This window comes from Sapajus apella, unplaced genomic scaffold, assembly GCF_009761245.1.
Source record: "Sapajus apella isolate SASKATOON/1434 unplaced genomic scaffold, GSC_monkey_1.0 scaffold83, whole genome shotgun sequence".
NCBI lineage: Eukaryota > Metazoa > Chordata > Mammalia > Primates > Cebidae > Sapajus > Sapajus apella.
Window position 1 is genome coordinate 114,541 of NW_022437023.1, and position 7,726 is coordinate 122,266.

General features: G+C 44.0%; 1 pseudogene across 1 annotated transcript in view; it reads left to right on the plus strand.

Moving 5' to 3' along the window:
- The window catches only part of LOC116533556, a 78,653-nt pseudogene extending 74,401 nt beyond the window's left edge, over positions 1-4,252 (plus strand). Inside the window, exons 4-6 of the transcript XR_004261347.1 lie at positions 3,015-3,224; positions 3,456-3,579; positions 4,167-4,252. The product of XR_004261347.1 is annotated as an HLA class II histocompatibility antigen, DQ alpha 2 chain-like (transcript). The remainder of the gene's footprint in view (positions 1-3,014; positions 3,225-3,455; positions 3,580-4,166) is intronic.
- The last annotated feature ends 3,474 nt before the right edge of the window (positions 4,253-7,726 follow it).

Genomic DNA, 7,726 nt, shown 5'->3' on the forward strand with positions numbered 1-7,726 from the left:
TCCAACCTTGTTCCCTTGCTGGTGAGGAGTTGTGATCCCTTTTAGGAGGAGAGGTGTTCTGGTTTCGGGTGTTTTCATCCTTTTTGTGCTGGTTTCTTCCCATCTTTAAGGATTTATGCACCTGTCGACTTCGTAGTTGCTGGCTTTCAGATTGGGTCTCAAATCTATCAGATTGACGTTCTGTTTGTTGATGATGAGGTTATTTCTGTTTCTTGGTTTTCCTTCTGACAGTCTGGCCCCTCTGCTGTAGGTCTGCTGAGGTTCACTCCATGCCCTGCTTGCCTGGGGTTCACCTGCAGCAGCTGCTGAACAGTAAGGGTTGTTACCAGTTTTCTTCTTCTGCTATCTTTGTCCCAGAAGGATACCTGCCTAGTGTCAATCTGATCTCTCCTTTATGAGGTGTCTCTTTGGATATATAGGGGTCAGTGAGCTGCTTGAGGAGACGGTCTCTTCTTTATAGGAGCTCAAATGGTGAGCTGTGAGCTCTGTTGTTGTTCATTCAGAGCTGCTGGGCAGGTATGTTTAGGTCTGCTGCAGCAGAACTCATAAGCTGCTTTTTGTTCCCAGGTGCTATCTCCCAGGGATTTGGGGCTTTATTTATGAGTTTCTGTTATGCTGCCGACTTCTTTTTTTTTTTGCCTTCAGACCTGCCCTGCCCAGCAAGGAGGCAGCCTAGTCACTGTCGGCCTATAGAGGCTTTGCTGAGCTGCTGTGGGCTCCGCCCCGCTGCCGAGTGAACTTTCCTGCAGTCCTGTTTATATGGGTGTAGTTAGAACTGCTTTGGTGATGGTGGCCCGCCTCTGTTGATGTGGAGTCTCTCTGCTGTGGCGGGTTGCCTTGGCAATGGTGGGCTGCCTCAGCAATGGCAGGTTGCCTTGGCAGCGGCAGGCTGCCTCAGCATTGGCCGACTACCTCCGTCCTGGTGGGCTGCCTCGGTAATGGTGGACACCCCTCCCCCACAGAGCTGGACCGTCCCAGGTTCAGCTGCACTTGCTATGAAAGTCTCAGACTGAGGAAATTTCTAAGCAAAGTGTTTAAGGTGCAGCTTCACTTCTCTTGACTATTTATAGTACTTTGTGAAAAGACAAATTATTCAAAATAGAATTATGAATCAAAAGGGAGCAGAACTTAAAATTTGGAAAATTGTCAGCCTACCCATATTATAAAATATTAGAAAGCATATTTTGGAGAGAAGATGGATGTGGCCAAGGGACCACTAGAAGATGGATGTGGCCAAGGGACCACCATACTAGGAGATTAGTATGGATCAGCCACTGAACAGAAGCCAGCTGGTATTAATCAAGACAATGGGGAGATTCATTAGCCATCTGAAAAGAATCCAGGACCCGTGGTCCAAAACAATGGAAAAATGGCTCCAAAGGCATTTTGGAGATCTTTGGAATTGCCACTCTCAACACAGGCCCAGAGTGAAACAGCCCTTGTGAGTGTGGGGCCTTCAGAGAGCCCTTGCTGGGACAATATGCAGCACAACCACAGGGATAAGACATGGACTCATGACCCAGGCCCTAAGCCACTGCAGAGGAGGGGCCACCATAACAAATTGTCATAAGGATAGAGTTGCCCAAAGACATGAGGGCAGTGTCCTCTGAAGATGTGGAGGCCCAACCTTTGCCCCAGTGAATCCAGAAAGTGGGATCTCCAACCCAAGTCAAGGCTTCAAGCCAAAAATTGTTGTTCTCTAGCTGTAAAGTTTTGGATTTGTTTGAGACCTCTCACTCCTCTCGTTTTCCCTATTTCTCTCTTTGGAATGGGAATGTCTATCCTATGCCTGTCCCACTAGTGTATTCTGGAAGTGCATAACATGTTTGATTTCACGGGTTCATAGCTGAAGAGCAATTTACCTCAAAATAACTTGTATGTTGAATCTTCCACATATCTAACTTAGACCATATTTAGATGAGACTTCAGACTTTAATACTGATGCTTGAATAAATTAGGTCTTTTGAAACTGTTGGGATGGAATAAATATATTTTGTATATAAGAAGAATATTAATGTTGGGAGGCCAGAAGCAGAATTCTATACACTATTTATGGTGTTTTGTTATAGTTGCCCAAACAGACTACGACACTATGATATTTGGAGCACAGTCTCTTACGCTTTTTTGTTTAATTTGGTTTTTTTTTTTTCCTCTGTATTCTGCCTGCCTACTCTTATCTTCCTGGTCTGGAATGGTCAGTCACCAGATAACCATGTGGGCACTTATGGCACAAATGTCTATCAGACATATGGTGCCTTTGGCTAGTTTACATGTGAATTTGATGGAGATGAGCCGTGGAAATGGAAAAAAAGAAGACTGTGTGTAGGCTGCCTAAGTTCAGCAATTTTACCATATTTGAAACACGGAATGCCCTGAGAAACATAATTGTGGCAAAAGGAAATTTAGACAGCTTGATTAAAGTTTCTAACTTTACACCTGCCATGAATGGTAAGTGTCTACGGTTCTAGTTGTCTTCACTCCATGTATCTCACATTCTAGGTCTCATCTGTGCCTTCCCCAGGGTTAGCTTCTCTTCCCATTGCACTATAAATTTTCCTCCTTCCCAGTACATTTCCTGACAAATATTCATTTGACATCATATTCATTTAATCTTTAAACATCTTTTCCCCAGTTTCCGTGAGATACTCATTGTGTTCCTAAATAAGAATGTTCCCACCATTTGGCCTCTTGGCGTGCACATGTGCATGGCCACACACACACACACACACACACACACACACACTTCCCTGTAAATCCCCAAAGGCAAGGAAGTGTTTTGAGTTTCATACAGATAAGATGAAGTTTGCACCTATTTTTTGAAAGGACAGGAAGAATCTCACAAACAGCTAAGGAATTGTGAATGGAAAGCCTCCCCCAAGATGTTCAATAAACTCAAGGCATGGTAATTGTAAACTCAAACAAGTGCACTATCTTCCTTGCAGAACGTCCTGAAGTATCTGTGTTTCTCATATCTTCTGCGGTCCTGGGTGTTCCCAACACTCTCACCTGTCTAGTGGACAACATCTTTCCTCCTGTGATCAACATCACTTGGTTTTAAAATGGACGCTTAGTTCCAGAAGGTATTTCCGAGACAACTTTCTACTCCATGAGTGACCGCTCCTTCCTCGGGCTCAGTTACCTCACTTTTCTCCCCTCCATTGATGATTTTTATGACTACAAGATGGAGCACTGGGGCCTGGAAGAGTCACTCCTCAAGCACTGGGGTATCTTTAAATCCTTCCATGGTGTGTATATTCTCTGATTCTATCCCAAGTCCACATTGTCTTATGACCTTTAGCCCTCATTGCCACAACTTCATTTCCCACAATTGCAAAGTTTTATAATACTTGGTTTCACTATTCTCCCAAAGTCTAGGAGTCTTGTACATTTCTAAATGCACACACAAATCTACCTGTTTGTGATCCTTGTGATCCTACCTGTTTCTTTTTTCTCAGAACCTGAGATTTCCACCCCTATGTCAGAGCTGACAGAGACCATTTGGTGTAAAGCAAATCTGCAACCTCAAGTTGGTTGCAGGCCTCGTGGGCATTCTGATGGGCACCATCCTCATTATCTGAGGTCTGCATTCACATAGTATTTCCAGCCCCCAAATGACCACATGAGTTATGGCCTAGAAAACAGAAAGGTAAGGACTCAGATGTGTCATACCTGGAACAATGTTCATCTGGAGGAAGTGAAGCTGGGAGTGGAGGATTTGCATCCTATATATCTAAATGTGTTTGGAAAGGTTGTGGGCAAATTAGAGACTGGGTTGGCCTTGAGACAGGAGCATGGAACCCACCAACCTCATGTGGCTTGATATTTCAGGTAATCAGTCTTTACAAGAAAGAGGAGGACTACATGACCTAGACCCATTCTCTGTTTCAGTTCATCGTGATGCCCCTTCTATGCTTTCCTCCCTTTCCCTTTTGAGTGGAACTTACAGATAATTTTCCCTTCAGAGATCACCTACTCTTATGAATTATTCCAATCTACTCTTCTATTCATTGCCTACCTCTAACAGAGAGACCTGGACCATTCCACCCAACTATATACCTAGTTCTTGGTCACTGCAATGCAGAATCTGAAAAAAAAAAAAAAAAAAAAAAAAAACAACTCATCTGTGGTGTCTTTATGTAGTCTGTACTTTTCTGTCTTTTTGTCAGGCATGATTCAGGTCATCCCTGAGAATGGAAGACCTCATGTCAGAATTTTAGCAGATGTATCAGCCCCTTATCTCAGGTCATATTGATACCACAAAACCAATGTGCCAAAATGATATTGTAACATAATAAATCATTTTTTCCTTCTTGTACTTCTTTGCATTTTCTCTCCCTACCCACTTGGGTATCAGTGAGAATAGTGCATACTTTCTGCCTACTGTGTAGTGTTTTTATGTAAAAAAAAAAAAAAAAGTAATGCCTAGGTTTTTAGTTTTAAAAATAGAATTCTAACAGCTGCAGAAGAAACAAATTGAAATAAAGTATTTTACACTCAATAACTTGCATTTGAAAAGAAAAATTAAAAAAAAAAAATTCCAAAGATGTTTGAGCAGACTAAAAAACAATATGAGAAATTTTCTCCCCATTTTCCGCCCTAGATGGTACCAAAACTCTCCAGTCTGGGAAGTGACAGAAGTGAGAAGTGAGACCAAGAGAATAAGATAACTGACAGAGCAGGAGCATCACCATCTTGGCTGCAAGGCCATTTTAAAGTTTTGCTTGATCAAAAACTGCCTAAACCCACCGAAAAAGCATCAGCCTAAAGGCTAATGTCAGCATGACCATAAATCACAAATGACACCTCCAACCAGAAACATTCCAACCCTGAGATAAGCCCCTCTCCAACCAGAGACATGCCAGCCCTGAAATAACCTGCCCTTAAACTGGAGAGATGCCAACCCCAAGATTACCTCCCCTCTGAACAGACATTCCAACCCCACAATAAACGTCTCCTCCACACAGAAACATTCGAAGCCTGTGATAAACTCTTTTACCCTAAACCCTTTCATACTCTTAGTATGTAAGAGAGAGGGCATCTGACTGAATCAGCCAGGAGCCCTCTCCAGAATGAACCTGTCTCTGACAGTTGAAACACTTTTTGTGTTTCTTTCCTTTTTCTTTAACTCTTATATTTGGTGCTGAAACCTGGGATGGGTGTTGGGGGGTAGAGGCTCTCACGCAACCCAGGAAGCAATGGGCAGTGGCAGCTCATCCCAGGGTAACTCCTGGATCCTGAGGGTCTCTGGCCACCTACCCCATCTTGTCTCTCACTTCACATTTTGAGTGATTTGCATGAGGAAGACAGCTAACCTGAAGGGAACTACAAAGCTCAAGCCGGGACTACTCCCCGATGTGTTCTCAAAATCCTCAGGTCTGAGGAATCCATCTCTCACCACCCACAATGGGTATTTCACTTTCTAACCCCCGTCCCCTCCTCCTTTCTCATCCTCCCTTCTCTCTCTCTCTTCCTTGCACGGCTTTAGGCCCTTTGCTGATTCCAACCAGAACATCCAACATCAGACACTAATCCAGCAGACTGGTAAGATCTGCCTTTCCCTGGCTTTCTGTGGTACCTGAGAAAGTCAGGTCTGCCATCCCGGTCCTTAGAGGACCAGTGGGACTAAGCAAGAAGGAATCTTGAGGATGCCTGTTTCTTTTCAGCTTAACTGTCCTCATTAGAAAGAGGATTCTGGGTCTCTGTCTTTTATCTGGGAATGCCTAGAACAAAAGCAGACACCGTTGGCCTCCTCTAACTAGTCCAAATCGCTGTCAAACAAGCCCACACTACTACGTCCTCTCCACTGGGCTATCTCCTTCACAACCTTGCCAAACTTGGCTTACCGGGGAGCAAAAAGCTAAAGCATTTAGTTTTTAATTGCAACACAGCCTGGGCCCAATACAGATTAGATAATGACAGCCGATGGCCCAAGAACAGCACCTTTGACTTTCAAATTCTCAGAGACCTTGACAACTTTACAACGAGGAATGACAAATGGCAAGAGGTTCTCTATATTGAGTCTTTCTTCTTCCTTAGATCCTGACCCTCCATATATCAACCTTGTACCCCTCACGAAATTATTCTTCTTAATGAAAACCCTCCTGATCTCTCCTTCCTCTGAAACTCGTTCCTTCAAACCCCTTTTGGCCCTGCAGATGAATCCCCTCCGTATTCTCATTTTCATGCATCCACTCCTCACCTGTCTGAATCCTCCACCCTGGTGGCCCTCCTGCGCCCAAGCCTTCAGCCCCAAACCCCACTCCTCCTCCTTCTCCACCTGTTACCCACTCAAAAACGACTCCAGCCAGTCACTACCTCTTCCATTCTCCCTCTTCACGAAGCGGCTGGCTGGGGGTGAATGCATTGTTTGCATTCATGTTCCTTTCACCATGTCTGAGTTGTCGCAGTTCGAACAGCATCTGGGATCCTTCTCTGAAAATCCCTCTCATTATTGCACGGAATTCCTGCACATAATCAAATTATTTGATTTAACTTGGCATGACATTTACATAACTCTAACCTCTACCTTCACACCTGATGAAAAATAACACATCTGGCATTCAGCTGAAACACATGCAGATGAGCTCCACAATCAAGCCTCTATACAAAATCCAGTGGCCAATGATACAGTCCCCTGTAGAGACCCAGGCTGGACTCACCAACTGGAAGACGATGGCATCTGGCGAAGAGACCGCATAATTGCCTGTCTCCTCGCAGGCATGGACAAAAGTGCCCAGAAGGCAGTTAATTATGAGAAACTTAGAGAAATTACATTGGAGCCCAAGGAGAATCCTGCCGTTTTCCTATCACACCTTACTGAAGCTATGCTAAAATATACCAATCTGAACCCAGAATCTAGAAAATGTCCAACTTTCCTCCATGTCCAATTTATTTCCCAATCCACCCCAGATATCCAGAAAAAATGACAAAAATTTGAGGAGGGTCCCCAGATATCTCAGCAGGACCTCTTAAATGCAGCCCCTGTGTCTTCAGCAACAGAGACGAGGAACAAAAAATTCAAAAAGACAAACATCTCCATTTAAAATACCAAATGCTCGCCTCTGCTGTTCAAAGGTCAGTTACACAAAAGCCTCTCAATAACCCAAAAGGAGACTCCCCCACCTCTCCAGAAGTCTGTTTCTGATGTGACATCCCTGAACACTGAGCAAAGGCTTGTCCCAACCCCTGGCCTCCTACCAAACTGTGTCCAACTTGTGGTACTTAGGGACACTGGAAAATGGACTGATCTCAACAGGGACACCTTCCCCATTTAGGTGCAGCTCATAATGAAGCCCACCAATCATCACTGGAGGAAATCTCTTCACTGCTGGTGCTGACAATGGAAGATTGAGGGTACCTGGAATTCTTTGGCCCCATGTCTAGTGAGTCCATGGAACCCAGGGTAATTGGGACGGTATCCAGTAAGACTATTTCTTTCTTTCGATACTGGGGTGAGTCTATCAGTATTAACTGAGTATCAATGCCCATTAGAACATTCATCCACTTTTGTTGTTGACATGAAGGGTATATAAGAAACCCCATATAAAACACCACCACTAGAAATTGCAACAAAAGCCAAAATTGATGAATGGGTTCTAGTCAAACTAAAGAGCTTCTGCACAGCAAAAGAAACTATCATCAGAGTGAACAGGCAACCTACAGAATGAGAGAAAAGTTTTGCAACCTGCCCGTCTGACAAAGGTCTAATATCCAGAATCCACAAGGA